The 18097-nt window shown below is 36.3% G+C and overlaps 1 protein-coding gene and 1 pseudogene across 3 annotated transcripts in view; both read left to right on the top strand.

The window, feature by feature from the left end:
* The window catches only part of HPSE2 (heparanase 2 (inactive)), a 768592-nt gene that overhangs the window by 457839 nt on the left and 292656 nt on the right, over nt 1–18097 (top strand). The window lies entirely within an intron of this gene.
* LOC123955723 lies at nt 11046–11679 on the top strand (annotated as a pseudogene).

Genomic DNA, 18097 nt, shown 5'->3' with positions numbered 1-18097 from the left:
TTTCCGGTTGTTATCCTAAATGCAATAAGGATTTTATTGGGGCTTGATAGAGAGTTTTAAAAAAATGTTTTATTTTGTTGTGAGGCAGAAGAAAACCATAATACAGAGGACGAACAACAAATTAATGATGTTTATGAAAACAAAGCTTCAATTATCCTGTTTGTAAAAGGTTAACATGTTTACTCTTTGCAAACTTCTAGTATCACATAACAATACACAGCTATAAAAACTCTAGGACATAATTCAGTTAGGTTTTCCCTTATTTATTTCCCTTTTTTTCTCATTGCTAAAATGAATTTAATATCTCATTTGGTTATTATGAGGATTTGGTGAAAATCTGCTTATAATTGTTTTCATATTCTTTTATGTGAAAGAAAATGCCTGGCTTAGATTCAATTTGTCTCTTGAACTACCTACCTAGCCACTTCTTATATAGCTTTTAAGTCTTGCTTTAACTTGTGATATGGTGCTTACTTGGGAATTAAACCTGCCCAAAGTACTGAGGATGAAAATACGTGGTTTTGGTAATTCAACCTTAATGACCTCTCCCCACCATTTTTTTTTAATCTCAAAAAAATTCAAGTTGTTTTTATAATGTGGAAAATGTCTATTGGAAGAACAATTTAGCAGTGGTGATTGTCTCCACTCTCTATCTCTTTTTTCCCCAACTTTTATTTTGAAAAATTTAAAACCAGAAGGAAAGTTGAAAGTTTAGATCCATCAATTGTTTACATTTTGCCACATTTACTTTCTTTCTATCACCTAGCCATCTACTTATGTAATTTTTTGCTGAATCTTTTGAGAGTAAACTGCAGACATCATATTTCATCCCTAAATAACTTAGCACGAATCTCCTAGGAATAAGAACTTTCTCCTACATAGCACAATACCATTACAAAACCTATGAAACTTGACCTTTATTGATTCAATATCATCTAGTACAAAGTTCATATGGTAGTTTTCCTTGATTATCCTAATAATGTGCACAGTAGCTATTCCCACCCCATCAATCCTGGATGCAAAGAAGAATCATGCTTACATTTAGTTTTCTTCTTTAGTCTTCCTTAATCTAGAACAGTTCCCTCAATTATATTTTTGTCTTTTGTGACATTGGTATTTTTGAAGAGTCTGAGCCAGTTTTCTTTTTTTTTAAATTTTTTAATAAACATATAATGTATTATTAGCCCCAGGGGTACAGGTCTGTGAATCGCCAGGTTTATAAACTTCACTCATCATAGCACATACCCTCCCCAATGTCCATAACCCCACCACCCTCTCCCGACCCCTCCCCCCAGCAACCCTCCGTTTGTTTTGTGAGATTAAGAGTCTCTTATGGTTTGTCTCCCTCCTGATCCCATCTTGTTTCATTTATTCTTTTCCTACCCCTCAAGCCCCCCACATTACATTTCCACTTCCTCATATCAGGGAGATCATATGATAGTTGTCTTTCTCCAATTGACTAATTTCGCTCAGCATACTACCCTCTAGTTCCATCTACGTCATCGCAAATGGCAAGATTTCATTTCTTTTGATGGCTGCATAGTATTCCATTGTATATATATACCACATCTTCTTTATCCATTCATCTGTTGATGGACATCTAGGTTCTTTCCATAGTTTGGCTATTGTAGACATTGCTGCTGTAAACATTCAGGTGCATGTGCTCCTTTGGATCACTATGTTTGTATCTTTAGGGTAAATACCCAGTAGTGCAATCGCTGGGTCATAGGGTAGTTCTATTTTAAACTTTTTGAGGAACCTCCATGCTGTTCTTCAGAGTGGTTGCACCAGCTTGCATTCCCACCAACAGTGTAGGAGGGTTCCCCTTTCTCCACATCCTCGCCAGCATCTGTCCTTTCCTGACATGTTAATTTTAGCCATTCTGACTGGTGTGAGGTGGTATCTCACTGTGGTTTTGATTTGTATTTCTCTGATGCCGAGTGATGTGGAGCATTTTTTCATGTGTCTGTTGGCCATCTGGATGTCTTCTTTGCAGAAATGTCTGTTCATGTCCTCTGCCCATTTCTTGATTGGATTATTTGTTCTTTGGGTGTTGAGTTTGCTAAGCTCTTTATAGATTTTGGATACTAGCCCTTCATCTGATATGTCATTTGCAAATATCTTCTCCCATTCTGTCAGTTGTCTTTTGGTTTTGTTAACTGTTTCCTTTGCTGTGCAAAAGCTTTTGATCTTGATGAAATCCCAATAGTTCATTTTGCCCTTGCTTCCCTTGCCTTTGCCGATGTTCCTAGGAAGAAATTGCTGTGGCTGAGGTCGAAGAGGTTGTGTTCTCCTCAATGATTTTGGTGGATTCCTTTCTCACATGGAGGTCCTTCATCCATTTTGAGTCTATTTTCATGTGCAGTGTAAGGAAATGGTCCAGTTTCATTTTTCTGCATGTGGTTGTCCAATTTTCCCAACACCATTTGTTGAAGAGCCTGTCTTTTTTTCCATTGGACATTCTGTCCTGCTTTGTCAAAGATGAGTTGACCAAAGAGTTGAGGGTCTATTTCTGGGCTCTCTATTCTGTTCCATTGATCTATGTGTCTGTTTTTGTGCCAGTACCATACTGTCTTGATGACGACAGCTTTGTAATAGAGCTTGAAGTCCGGAATTGTGATGCCACCATCTTTGGCTTTCTTTTTCAATATTCTTTTCTGAGCCAGTTTTCTTATAGAATGCACCTAAAACTGGATTTGTCTGATTGTTTCCTTATGGTTACATTCTGTTTAAATATGTTTGGCAAGACTGCTACATAGATGATGTATTGATTTCCTTTTTAGAAAGCTCTCTGGGTTGTAGTATGGAGACAGGATTGAATGGTGGTAAGTGGGAAGGCTGTGTTCTCAGTTTTTCAGGTGAATGATATGGTAGTCTGAGTTACAGTAGAAATGGTAGGGACTGTGGAAAGGAAAATCTGGGAAAGGTTTAGAATGGCCAGCTTTGGTTGTGATGGGTGACAGGGAAGAGCCTGGGATAATTCCCAGTTATTGGTAAATGACTATATCATTTGTCAATTCAGAGAATATTTATAAAATTTATTGGGATGGCTAATGAGTTTATTTTTTCACATGTATTATTTGAAATGCCTATGGATCATTCTAATAAGAGATGATTGATATGTCCAATATAGATGGAGTTTAGGAGATGAACCCTGGACTAGAGATTTTAATTTGGGACTAAAATTTTAGCTATAGGGGCACCTGGGTGGCTCAATGGGTTAAGCTTCTGCTTTTGGCTCAGGTCATGATCTCAGGGTCCTTGGATCGAGCCCTGCATTGAGCTCTCTGCTCAGTGGGGAGCCAGCTTCCCCCTTCTCTCTGCCTGCCTCTCTGCCTGATCTCTTTCTCTGTCAAATAAAAAAAAAATCTTTAAAATATTAGCTATACATAGATAGTGGTAAAGCCATAGGGATGGATCAGATTGCCTAGAGAGGGTATTAGGGTGAAGAGTGATGGGGTGATGAAGTATTTTTAGTTAATATTTGGCCAGAGCCCCAGTGGTTTTCCTTAGTTTCTTTCATTATTTTAAGTTCTGAGGTTGTTTCACTGATTTGGTCCTTAGTCATCAGCTAAATTCAGAATTGTTGGGCCTCATTACAGACTTCATTTGCCTCAACTAGACTAGAGAATCACTGGCACTGACCCCATACTCATAGTAATCCATATTTCATCCAAGTACCCTTGAGTAAGTATGAGGCTGTATCCTCCAAAGGAGCCACATCCTACTTAAGATGGGACTACCAGGCCTTCCCCACTGTTACTTAGTTCAATCTTAGAATGTGCTGAGGCACATTATGCAAATCAACCAAACTTAATAAAATGAAAATGATCATACATCAGCTGTGTATGTGCACATGTGTGTTTCTGCAATCTGGATTGCAATTCTTAATGGAATGGTCCCAGACTGACCAACAAAAGAAAAAAGAAAGGAAACCCAAAGAGCGTTCTCTCAACTCCATTTAATGCCTTGACTTGATCAAACTTGTGTGCTGTGTTTCTGCCTGTAGCTCTCAGCATATGGAGAAAAGATTCAGGACCCAATCATTCTTTGCCACTCTCCCAAGAAACCTTTTATACTTCCTCTACAGGTAGGACTCTAGTTCACCAATAACGCTAGAGAGTGTTTTATTGACACTTGTGGTATTTTATTATCAAAACCTTCTCATTCCCAACACACTTAGAATCATGTCTGATGACTATCTATAAAGTGGAAATTCTTATTTAATGAGCTCTAAAGAGGAGCTGAAGGAGACTGAGGCAATATAAGAGGAAAAGGGTAAGCTTCTTGCAAGGGAAGGGAATGCTGAGTCTGGTGGGGAAGACCGACTGTTCAGCTGCCAATACCAGTTACTTAAGAACTGACATTTTCCAGATCTCACTTCAGGGAAGGCAACACCTGATTTCACTTAAAACTGCAGCATCTGCCCTGCTGCTTTCCCTTGACGAGGCCCACACCTCACCAGCCAGAGCCATGATGACTAAAAGAAGGGAGGATTCAATTAACTGGTGAATGGAGATTGGGATGAGTGGGAACCTCTTAAGAGTTCTGATCTGATTGTGTGGCTGAATTAGGAGGTTTTTCCCACACACTAACACACATTAATAATATAGCCAAGCACCAAGAAGCAGTAGGGAGACCTGACACAATCATTTTAACATAATGCTGCATTTTGTTTGGGTGGTTGTTGGTGATACTGGTTTCATAGCTGTAGCTCTCTAGCTTCTGTTTTCTTGAATCACTAGCATTGGGGAGCAGATAGGAATATGTGGAGCAGATAGGAATTCTTCTCTTAAATATTACATTATCTCTTAATATCTCACCAAGGAGAACTGTAAAAGTTGGTCAGGAAAATAATGTTCTTTTATATTATTTTCTATTCTGGTTTTTAATGTCTTCTCTGTCTTCACTATTTTTGGGTGTGTGTACACACATGCACACATGCACATACACACACATACAGTGAAAGCAGAGAAGAAATTAAGGACCAAAATAGGTGCATGTATGGATGGATGGATATAAAGATGTAAAAAAAAATTAAGATATATGTGTACATATATATGTATATATATGTTTACCTAAAAGATGATTAAAATTTCCTGATATTAGTTTTAATCAGAAAGATTTCCATTAAGGCTGGAATAAGACAGTAGGCTCAGAAGAATTCAGTAGAAGGGCCCTCACAAGAAGAGGCCATAGATTTTCCTTAATCAGTTATAATTCTTTGCTGTTCTCATTAGCTTACTGCAGCCTAATGGAAGGACTGTCCTTGCAGTTTTCATTTTTCTTAGAAACCTCTGGTGTCTGATAAATCTCTATTCAGAGTTCCAACCTCCCAGCAGTTAATTCTCATTCTCAATGCTTTTTGCAAGTGATATTTTTGCCTCAAGAATTTATACATGGAAGATTACTTTCTGTAGCCATGTCCAAAGTATGGAAACTTTCTCCTTATTTTCCATACTCATTCTTGATTTACTAATCAAATCAAATCAATCAGTAATAGACATCCAATTCACATTAGACACAATTCTAGGACTCCATTCATTACCTCCATTCATCTGGGACTCATAACATTACCTTCATAATGTTCATTCTAATATGAGGGCCATGTTGACACTTTGATTCTCCAGATATCACTGTCCACTCAGACCTGTACTAAATATTCCTCAAAATGTCTGGGTGTTTTCTTTTCTTCCATGTATGGTCGTCTGAATGACTATAGGTACTTTTGTGGGGGAAGGGAATCATTATATGATGCTGTAGTGTTCCCCCTAAAGATCTGAACATGTTTTTAGTCAACAGGTTCTGGATTGACTCAGGACCAAGAGCTAGTAAGGGATTAGGAATTTTTCATTGGTGCAATCATCCTCAACTTCCTGCTCATCCATTTTTTGTCTTTTTGTAGTTGTAGATATTAAGTAACTACTAAAATTGACTCAGGACCAAGAACTGGTAAGGGATTAGAAAATTTTCATGGGGCGGTCATCCTCAACTTCCTATTCATCCATTTTTGTCTTTTTGTGTTTGTAGATATTAAGTAACACTCCTGTTGGCTACCCATCTTTTTGCCCTTAGGGATGTCATGCTTTATTAACCATCTTCCCAATTCCCTGCTGGTTTGACCCTCTTGGCTGCCCCTCTTACCTTGCTTCCTGTTATCATAATTGTAACCTTTTGGCTTCATATAGTTAAGTACCACCACCTGGGCTCTATTGTTTTGATCCCCATCATCCCATCCTTATGGTTATCGAGAAGTCAAAATCTGACATGTGGCTAAGAGCCACCACTGAACTTGTTGGTGATGCTGTGCCCCTCTCATCAGCACATTTCTTTTTTCTTTTTTTTTTTTTTTCACCAGCACATTACTTATGGCCTTGATACAATGGTGTCCTTTGATTTCTCTGATGGGCCCTGATCCTCTGGTGGGTCTTCTGACCTTATTAATATATCCATTCTAACATGGGCACTTCCCTCAGTCTCTTATTCCTTACTCTACTATCTGCTAGGGCAACTTGGGCATTTCTACTCTAAATGTCATCCTAGCAGTGAGTTTACCCAGTCGCCTGGCATCCTTGCCAGGGTGTTAAATCCCATGTCCTAAGAAAACATCAAGTCAAAGATTCCTTGATTATCCAGTCTGATATCCTGGCCCTCTTGGTTGGACATCTTCAAAATTTAATTCCAGGAGTATATTCCTAGCTCCTGTTTATACACACTAGCTGATTCTCCCAAATCCTTAACTGCATATTCTCTTCATTTCCTTAACCAGTAATGCTGGGCTTTAGTTCTAGTAATGAGGCTGGAAGTGAGAAGAGAAGATGGGGCAGGTTCTGAGGAGAAAAATTGCTGTTTTGCAGGGAGAGGCTTCTGCACTGTTTTGCAATACAGGGCAAGTGCAACCTCTTACTTGGGAAGAGTGGGCCACCTTATAAGCTCTGGGGCCTTGGGGACGTCTTCAGCTCCAACATCTGGGACATCAGTCCAGATGTCCCTAACCCATACTTCAGGGTACTGGGTTCTTCCACCCAGAGACCTGATGTTATGATAACAGACCTGTCTTGATTAAGCTTCAAATGTCTCTGAAGCCCTGTAACCATCAGATCTTCAGTTTTCTATTTAGCTGTGCCTGCTCTTCCACCACAGAATATAAGGGTGCCTTTATAAACAACCAGTAAAATCCTTTGGCTCTCACACTTAGCCATTAGTTATTTGTTAAGGGCCCTCAATTTCTCAATATTTTTCTTCAGAGCCTGAATGCTGTTTTGCAGTAATCTGCAACTCTGCTATCCTTGTAGATGTCTTCCCTAGACCCATTTCTTTTGCAGCTGCATCTCTGTACCTGGCTCCTGTCTCATGTCACTTCCAGTGAAATCTTTAGCATCCACATCCCACTCTCAAGATGGTATTTTTTCCCACAAGATGGTGAGTGATCCAGTCCCAAATCCCCATCTTAATTGGGCCACTTTCATTTTAATTTGCAGGAGTTTGAGTATGTCAAGAAGGAGACACAAAGATAGGACTATCTATGCCAGAAATTGTGGGCAGGGGAGTTGTCAAAGGAAAGAAAGACTTCAGATTAATCCAACATCTATAGAGAGAAGAAAGGAAAAATATGATAGAAGGAATCTTAGACTACAGCATGGTTCCAAAAAAGGTTCTGGGAAGGGTAATGGGAAGTCCTCAAACCAAATTTGCAACTTGCAGAAAAAAAAAAAAAAAGTCCTGCAACTTGCTGGAATGGGCATGCCTCAGTACTCTGCCCAACATTTTTAGTCACTGGGAAAAACAGCTCATGGAAAATAGAAACTCAGCATGAACATATCTGTGAATGCGGAAGGGCAGCAGCTAGAACAGATAATCAGTTAACACTTCCTGTGGCAGGATTTCAGAATGGCATATTTCATGGCACACATATACACACTCACAGAGTCATTGATTAAGATCAATGTATCTTCATATTTAGTATTAGCAGATGAGGGGCTATATCCAGAGAAAGGGGATCCTGGCATTTCAAATTCGAAATACACAGACACACATGTAGTACACATAGGAATTAGGTGCTACCATACCATTAGTAGTATAATTTTTTTTGTTTAAAGTGGATTTGTACAATTTTTTATGGGCCACTCTAACATAGGACCCCCATTTGTGGCTTTGTTTCTATGTGAAAATACGTGCCAAATTTCCCACAGCTGACTGATAAGTGAGTCTTTGGAACTCAACAAAATTATAAACTGAAAACTTTGGGCTTCTGGGCACCTGAAATATAAACCACCAGGTGTGTGCACTCTCATTATTTCAGTGGCTTTGGCAAAGGGACTTGTCTATCCATGCTGTTTCTGAACAAAGACTCTTCAAACTTAGTGACAGCATTTGATCTTCATGTCCAAAAGAAAAATAATACAATATAAAAGTGTGGCTTTTGTATGTGACCAGCATGACTAGTTCATATGTTTCTGCCTCATTATTTTGTTCCATGTTGATAATCTGCTTGTTGTATCCAAGTCACTATATCACAGCCTATAAATTCCTTGAAGGCAAGGACCATATCTCATCATTGATTACACTCAGTACCCAAGTGACTAAATCAGTGCCAACAAGTACTTGGTGACCTTTTTCCTTAACCCTCTCCCTCCTTCCCTGGACCAGTTCTTTATTGTTCCCCATTAGAATCACAGTCTTTGGAGGGATGCCCCATATGTCTGCATAATCATTTCTCTTCCCTGAATTATTTAGCATCCCCACCCCTCCCTCATGGGAGAGCCCTAGAGCCAACATTGTTTTAAGCCAAGTAAGAAGTGTTGTACTTCTTACAGCCATATACTAAGATTTATCACTGGCTCAATGGGACCTTTACCAAAAAACTGGCTAGTATGTCATCATGGCATCTTAAGAAATTTCTTCCTAAAAAATATTTTTCATAACTAAAGAAGTCAATTTTCATAATGTTCCTAACCAGATATCACAACTGCTACCTGCACTTCTACTCCACCAGATAACAGGACATATTTAGAGGCTCCAAGATACATATATGGAAGTAAGATTTTTTTTTTTTTATGGTTACTGACATATTCTGGAAGAGAGGTTGGACTATGGATGTTAATGTGATGGTATGATCTCTTGAGAATTCTTCCCAGTCTTCCAGTGATCTCCTACATTTCTTCAATTCAAATATGCTTTATATTTTTCAAGAAAATTGAAGCCCATTTTCTTGTTTGACATTTAAAATAGCCTTGAGAAGTAGGAAAGACTGGTAAAAATAAGGAATTTGAAGTACCATAGAGTTAAATGATGTGTCTAAGGCGTAAATTTGTGACCAGTGATTAGAAAACAGAGATCAAGGTGGACCGTAATCTTTAGGAAATGAAATACAACAAAAAATAAATATGTATTTACAGCTAGATTCAAGAACACAAGTAAGATTGAGGCATCAAAGAGTTTAGAATCTGTGAAGTCATCCTCAATCTTTTCCAGTATAAAACCATTTTCATTGAAACAAATAAAAATCTTTTTATTATAGTTGTAAATCAACAAAGTTATAAATCAAATAGTGCAGAGTTGGTTATGATAAGAAGCAATAGTCTCCTTCTCCTTACCTTTCTGCCACCACCTATCTTAGCCCCTCTCTAGAGGCAAACTTTTTCATGAAAACACGTATGTTAAAACTTTTTTATTTTTAGTATTTTTATTTGGAGAAAAACAAACTACACAAAAAGTGAATAGAGAATAATGAAATAAGTACCATCTACCCACCAATAACTAACTTTATTAAGACTGAGAAGTCTTTGCATATGGACATATTTGTTTCAGATCTTTTCTCTATTTTTTTTAAAAGATTTTATTTATTTATTTGACAGAGAGAGAGAGACAGAGACAGCACAAGCAGGGGGAGTGGCAAGCAGAGGCAGAGGGAGAGGGAGAAGCAGACTCCTTGTGAACAAGGAGCCTGATGCGGAGCTTAATCCCAGGAACCCCAAGATCATGACCTGAGATGAAGGTAGACCCTTAACCAAACACATGTCCCATCTTTCTTTCTTTTTTTTTTTTTTCAAAGAAAACATCTCAGATATAGTTAAAGCCACTTGAGTGTTCCTTTCCAATCCCACTGCTCTTCATCTCAACACATAGGTAACCACTAAGCACTGAATTTTTTACTTACATTTGTCCTCATTTTTATTTTATTTATACTATGTACATAATACACATAGAGATATATACACAGAATATTGTCTACACATACTGTGTATTTCTATTATGAATATGTGATATTATTTGCATATTTTGACAACTATATATCATTCTGCAACATTTTTAATTCTGTTTTTCAGATTTATTTCTTCGAATACATGTAGATCTAGTTAATTATCTTTTAATTATCAATTTTCATTGATGGACATTTAAGATGTTTCTAATTTATTGTAAACAGCATAGTAGTCAGTTTTTCACCATTAAGTATGACATTTGTAGGGGATTTTATGAAGCCATTCGATGGAGGTATGAATGACATACAAAAAGCTGTAGATACTTAATGTGTTCAACTACATGTTTCGAGATAAGTATATACCCATTAAAACATCATCACTATCAGTGCCATAATCTTGGTTATTATCTCAACAAGGTTTTTCCATCCCCTTGGTTTTGGGGGGGGTTGTTTGTTTGTCTTTCAGTGGTAAGAACACTTAACATAAGATCTCCCATCTTAGCAAAATTTTAAGTATACGATATTGTTAGTAAGTGTCCCTTGTCATACAGTAGATCTCCAGAACTCATTTATTTTGCATAACTGAAACTTTGTGCTCTTTGACCAACTTTCCTTATTTATCTCCTATTATAATCCCTGGCAGATATCATTATACTCTCTGTCTCTGTTTGACTATTTTAGATTGCACGTAAGTGAGATAATGTAGTAATTGTCTTTCTGTATCTGGTCTATTTCACTTAGCATAATGTCATCCAGGTTCATCTATTCTAGCAACCTAAATATCTATCAATGGTTGAATGTGTAAAGAAAATGTAGTATATGGACCTAAAGCCACCCAGAGAAGATGGCCACCCCAGCAGTTTCTGGGTTCTCCCAAAAGGTGTGTTGCTTTAGTACATCTGTGGTCAGGTTGTTTGCCAAGCACATGAGGCCACCTGTTCAGGTATATGGTATCGAAGGTTGCTATGCCGCTGCTCTTTATTCTGCTGCATCTAAACAGATGGAACAAGTAGAAAAGGAATTGTTGAGAGTAGCACAAATGTTGAAAGAACCCAAAATGCCTGCTTCCATTATGAATCCTTGTGTAAAGCATACAGTGAAAGTGAAAAGACTAAATGACATGACAGCAAAAGAGAGATTCTCTTCCCTCATGTCCAGCCTGATCAGTTTGCTTGCTGAAAATGGTTGCTTGAACAAAATCCCTGGAATCATTTTTGCCTTTTCTACCGTGCTGAGCATCCACTGTGGAGAAGTACCTTGCACAGTAACCACTGCATCATCTTTAGATTAAGCCATTCTTTGAATTAAAAACAGTCCTGAAGAGCTTCCTAAGTAAAGGCCAAGTATTGAAATTGGAAGTTAAGATTGATCCATCAAGCATGGGTGCAATGATTATCTGTATTGGAGAGAAATATGCTAATAGGTCTGTGAAAACCAAGATTCAGAAGCTGAGCAGGGCTATGGGGGAGATTTTCTGAAAGTGTTGATTTTCTGTCAGTGAAAATTCCTAAACTTGGAGCTATGATAAATGTTTCCTGAACAACAACAAAAAAAGAAAATGTGGTGTATACATATAATGGAATATTATTCAGCCCTACAATGGCAGAATTTCCTTCCTTTTAAAGAATGAATAATAAAAAAAAAATAAAATAAAAAAAATAAAGAATGAATAATATTCTATTTTATCTTTATACCACATTTACATTGTCCATTTAACTGCTGATGGATATTTAGTTTTGTTTCCAGATCTAGGCTATTATCCATAATGCTGCAGTGAAGGTGGGAGCACAGATACCTCTTTAAGATCCAGATTTCAATTCCTTTGGCTATATATCCAAAAGAGAGATTGCTAGATCAATGATAATTCTATTTTTAATTTTTTAAAGATTTTATTTATTTATGACAGAGAAATGGAGAGCACAAGTAGGCAGAGCAGCAGGCAGAGAGAGAAGCAGGCTCCCTGGTGAGTAGGGAGCCCAATGCGGGATTTGATTCCAGAACTCGGGGATAATGATCTGAGCTGAAGATGGATGCTTAACTGACTGAGCCACCCTGGCATCCCTCTATTTTTAATTTTTAAAGGAACCTCCATATTGTTTTCCATAGTGGCTGCACCAATTTATATTCCCATCAACAGACACAAGGGTTTCCTTTTCTCCACATCCTCACCAACACTTTTCCTTTGATTTTGTTTTTTGTTTTTGGGGGTTTTTGGATAATAGTTATCCTAACAGGTATGAGGTGAAAGCTCATTGTGGTTTTGATTTGCATATCCCTGATTACTAGTGATGTTGCACACCTTTTCATATACCTGTTGGCCATTCGTATGTCTTCTTCAGAACAATGTGTTTTCAGGTCCTTTTCCCATTTTAAATTGAGTTACTTGTGGGTTTTGTTTTTGCTATTGAATTGTAAGAGTGCCTTATATATTTTGGATATTAACCACTTTTAAGATATATGGTCTAAAAATGTTTTTTCCTTTTGTAGGTTGCCTTTCATTTTGTTAATTATTTCCTTTGCTGTGTGGAAGCTTTTTAGTTTGATATAATCTCATTTTCTAGTTTTGCTTTGTTGCCTGGGCTTTTGATGCCCTATCCAAGAGATCATTGTGTAGTCCAGTATCTAGAAACATTTCTCCTGTGCTTTTTTCTAAAAGTTTTATGGTTTCAGGTTTTACATCTAAATATTTAATTCATTTTGAGTAGATTTTTGTATATAATATGAGGCAAAGGTCCAGTTTCATTCTTTTGCATATGGCTATCCAATTTTCCCAACACAATTTATTGAATAGACGATCTTTTCCTCATTGTGTATTCTTGGCACCCTTGTATGTTTTTTGTTTTTTTTTTGTTTTTTGGGTTTTTTTAGGATTTTATTTATCTGAGAGAGAAGGAGAGCGCATATACAGGCCAGAGGAAGAGGGAGAACCAGGCTCCCTGCTAATCAGGGAGCCCAACACTGGGTTCAATCCCAGGACCATGAAATCATGACCTGAGCTAAAGAGAGACACTTAACCAACTGAGCCACTCAGACACCCTTCTTGGCACCCTTGTTAAAGATCAGTTGACCATATATTTATGGCCCTATTTCTGGGCTGTCTACTCTGTTCATGGTATATCTTTCTGCTTTTATGCCAGTACACAGTATTTTGATTACTGTAACTTTGTAATGTGGGGTTTTTTTTTTCATATCTTTTTTTTTAAGATTTTATTTATTTATTTGTCAGAGAGAGAAAGAGAACAAGCACAGGCAGACAGAGTGGCAGGCAGAGGCAGAGGGAGAAGCAGGCTCCCTGCTGAGCCAGGAGCTGGATGCGGGACTCGATCCCAGGACACTGGGATCATGACCTGAGCGGAAAGCAGCCGCCCAACCAACTGAGCCACCCAGGCGTCCCTGTAATGTGTTTTGAAATCAGAAAGTGTAATACCTTCAGTTTTGTTCTTTCTCAAAAGTGCTTTGATTGTTTGAAGTCTTTTGTGGTTTCAAATGAATTTTAGGATTGTTTTTGTAGTTCTGTAAAAAATTCTGTTGGGATGTGGATAGTGATTGCCTTGAATCTATAGATCATTTGGGGGAAATACGAACATTTTACAGTACTAATTCTGGTCCAAGAACAGAGAATGTCCTTCCATTTATTTGTATCTTTTAACATTTATTTCATCACTGTTTTGCAGTTTTCAGTACACAAGTCTTTCACCTGGTTAAATTTATTCCTAAGCATCTTATTTTTTTTGATGCTAATGTAAATGGAATTGTTTTCCTAATTTCTTTTTTTGAGTAGGTTGTTGTTAATGTATAGAGATACAAATAAATTTTGTATGTTGATTTTGTATTCTCAGACTTTACTGTATTACTTATTAGTTGTAACTTTTTTTGTGTGGAGTCCTTAGGATTTCTACATTCAAGATTGTGCCATCTGCAAACACAGACAATTTTACTTCTTCCTTTCTAGTTTAAATGTCTTTTTTTCCCTTGCCTAATTACTCTGACTAGGAAAAAGCTGATAGCTAATATCATATTCAGCAGTGAAAAGCTAGATAGTAAAAAGTTCCAACTCCCTTTAAGAGTTGGAAAATTTTGTAGATACCCTTTATCAAGTTAAGATAGAGCTCTTCTTTCATAGTTTTCTAAGAGTTTTTATCATGAATGGAGTTTGAATTTATTAAAATCTTTATCTGTATCTGTTGAAATGAATGTAATTTTTCTTTAGTCTGTTGATTTGGTGAATTACATTGAATTTTGAATCAGGCTTCCATTACTGGGATAAACTCTGCTTGATCATATTATTCTTTTATATATTTATATTTTGGGATTTAATTTGTTAATATTTTCTTGGGAATTAAAAATATTTTCATAAGGGACATAAGCATTTTTTTAAAATTTCTTATAATGTTTTTTGTTTCATTTTGGCATCAGGGTAATGTCGGTCTGCTAAAATAGTTGAGAACTGTTCTCTTCTATTTTCTCATAGAACTGTGTTGAGTTGCTATTATTTTTTCCTTAAGTGTTCACTGATATAGAATTGATTTCACCAGTGAAACCAACTAGATGTTTTCTTTTTTGGAAATTCTTAAATTATAAAATCGATTTCTTTAAATGTATAACTAAAGGTATGACTATCCTATAAAATACTTTATCTGAGTGAATGTTTGTAGTTTCTGTCTTTCATAGCATAGTTCCATTTTATATAAATTCTTTAAAGTCATTCATAATATTTTATTTTCCATTTAATGTTAATATGGTTTATATTAATTCCTCTTTTTAACTCTTAGTATTGGTAATTTGTGCCTTTCCCGATATTTTCTTGGGAAAATATCAGTTTGTGAGAATTTTGTCAATTTTATTGATTTTTTCAAAGAATTAGCTTTTCGTTTGATTTAATCCAGTTTTTTCAGTTTTATTCATTTCTATTCTTTATTATTTTTCTCTTCCTGTTAGCTTTGGATTTTGCTTTTCTTTTTGTCTTCATTTTATTTTTTTTTATTTTTTTTTAAAGATTTTATTTATTTACTTGACAGACAGAGATCACAAGTTCACAAGTAGGCAGAGAGGCAGGCAGAGAGAGAGGAGGAAGCAGGCTCCCTGCTGAGCAGAGAGCCCGATGTGGGGCTCAATCCCAGGACCCTGAGATCATGACCTGAGCCGAAGGCAGAGGCTTTAAACCACTGAGCCACCCAGGCGCCCCTTGTCTTCATTTTATATGGAAGAATCAAAGCTAACAGTTTCTCTCTAAGCACTGTTTTGGTTTTACCCCACAAATTTTGATAAAATCTATTTTCATTTTTATGCTGCTCAATGTATTTATTAATTTCCTTTGATATCTTGTTTTACCTAAAAGTTATTTGCAGTGTCGTATACTTTCCACATATTTAGGGAAATTTTCCAGGTATCTTTCTACTATTAATTTTCAGGTTTTACTCCCCCATATTTTCATGCGGTTCTGTGAGATTGGGGTCACCTGAGAGGCAAACTGGTGTGAAGGAAAAAGGTGAAAAAAACACCAGGGAATTCCTCCTCACTATTTGGGCAGTAGGAGCCCATTTTAAAATATCTCCGTCCAGAAAGATGAATATTTTCTCAGGGTTTTAGGTGCCTATGTCATCACTGTCACGCAGCCATAAAATTCCTTAACTGGCCAGCCCATCTGGTAGGGCTGAGGGAGAAAAGAGAAAGAAAGAAAAGACTGAAAGAACTGGGTATTACTCTACTGCTTTCTGGAATGCAGGAGCATCTTTTCCTGGTTTCATTGCTAGAGGTAATGTTTTGTTTCTGAGAATTTTTTCTTTAGCACCCATGGGACAGTTCTGCCACTTGGACCTTCCCTCAGTCAAAGCTTGGAAATAAAGAAGGCAAATACGACCATGAATCTTGTCCTCATTACAAATCATTTTCCAGATTTTAAGTTCAATTTACAGTCTGCTTGCTAATATTTACTTTTCAGAGTAGTTAGGTGGTTGTCTTTCTCTGCCCAGAGATTTTAATTATCATCAGTGTGAGATATAGTCTGTAGTGGCTTACTCCATCTTGTTTGACATGTATGGAATCTTAGAAGTCTATTTTCATTTTTGGAGTGTATTTTCTTCTGACTAAATCATTGCACGCTGAAAGTTTGCACTCTGAGAAGTTTCATTGTCAGTTGACTTGCAGTTTATATTGAAAAGTGGGCTGTCAGTCTTATTGTTGCTATGGTGAAAGTAATATGCCTTTCCTTCTCTGTGATTGCTTTTAAGATATTTGTTCTCTTGGCTTTGAGTTTTCACAATATGGCCATGATATTTCTAGATTTCCTTTGTATTTTTCCTATTCGGAGTTTACGGAGCTTCTTAAATCTTTGAATTGATTTCTTTTGTCAAGTTTGGAAAATTCTTGGCTATTATTTCTTCAAATATTGCTTGCCTCCTAATTCTCTTTTCTCCATTCATCTAAGACTCAGTTACACATATGTTAGAACTTTTATTCTTCATCCTAGTCCAGAATGGGCAAATGTCAACATAGAATAAAATGGATAGTAATCATTAGCTAAAATCAAGGTGGCTCCCCATTCTCTGAAGTTCTCTGCTCTTTACTTGTCAATATTAATTTTAAGATCACTTTGTCAAATTCTTTGATAATCTCTATTGGAATTTTTATTGGAATTATATTATAATCATATATTAATACAGGGAGAATTGGCATTTTAAAAATATCAACAATTTTTACCCCCAAATAAAGCATAATTTTCTATTTATTAAAATCTTCTTTTATCAATAAGGTTTTATAATTTTCTCCATAAGGGTAATATACATTTTGGGGGCATATACCCTGTTATTTTATAGATATTTATATTTATATATTATAATACATCCATAATATGTTATCATGAATGGTAATTTTTTGATGTTTTATATTTTTCTAGTTATTGCTGACATGTAAGATTGTCTATCTCAACTTTAGTGACATAATATTATTTATATGTATCACTATCATGTAAAAATACTTTAACAATGGTTATATTTCCTTTTTCTTTTCTAAAATTATTGTTCTATGCCTTTTCTTCATTTTTTCTTTCCCTTCCCTCTCATCAAACTTGCTAGGGATTTTAACATTTTTTATTAGTCTTTCAAAGAATTAGCTTATGATACCATGGGATTTTCTACTACTTTTTAAAAATACTTTATTTATTTGACAGACAGAGATCACAAGTAGGCAGAGAGGCAGGCAGTGGTGGGGAAGCAGGCTCCCTGCTGAGCAAAGAGCCCAATGTGGGGCTCGATCCCAGGACCCTGAGATCATGACCTGAGCCGAAGGCAGAGGCTTTAACTGACTGAGCCACCCAGGTGCCCCTCTAGTATTTTTTAATCTTTCAATATTTATCTCTTTGTGATCAAATAATATGCTCATCCCTCCTTTTATTTAATGAATTACTTTAGTTCTACTGGTAGTTAGACTGTAGAATTATAGAACATAGTTAACTATGTTATCTTACTTCCTCTTTTCTTCCCAATATTTGATAGCTTTGTGATAGAAATATATTTGATTAAAAGACACATATTATATCAATTATATAAATCTATAATATATTAATGAGTATATTTAAATATATAAATATTTTAGAATATCTATTGATTATCATTGTTACTTTAAATAACATTTTAACTTCTACTTTTTGTTCTGCCAACTTTTGTGTTTTTTGATACTCTGTTATGTAAGATAAAATATTAATACTGCTACCCTTTTATTTCCTTTTCCTTTCAGGACTGTGCCATTTTTACCTTATCATTGATGTTATTTTCATTTTGTTCTGCAATCCTAACCAAATTCTCTATGCTTTGCTCTAGAAAGTTTCCAAATATTGAAAAGCAATAAAGAGAATCTACAGAATTATGACATAAAAGTCCTTTATTGCTGGGACAAGTT

The sequence above is a fragment of the Meles meles genome, chromosome 13 (assembly GCF_922984935.1).
Source record: "Meles meles chromosome 13, mMelMel3.1 paternal haplotype, whole genome shotgun sequence".
In the NCBI taxonomy this organism is placed as follows: Eukaryota; Metazoa; Chordata; class Mammalia; order Carnivora; family Mustelidae; genus Meles; species Meles meles.
Note: the sequence above shows the minus strand (reverse complement) of the source record. Positions and strands in the feature narration are given on the sequence as shown.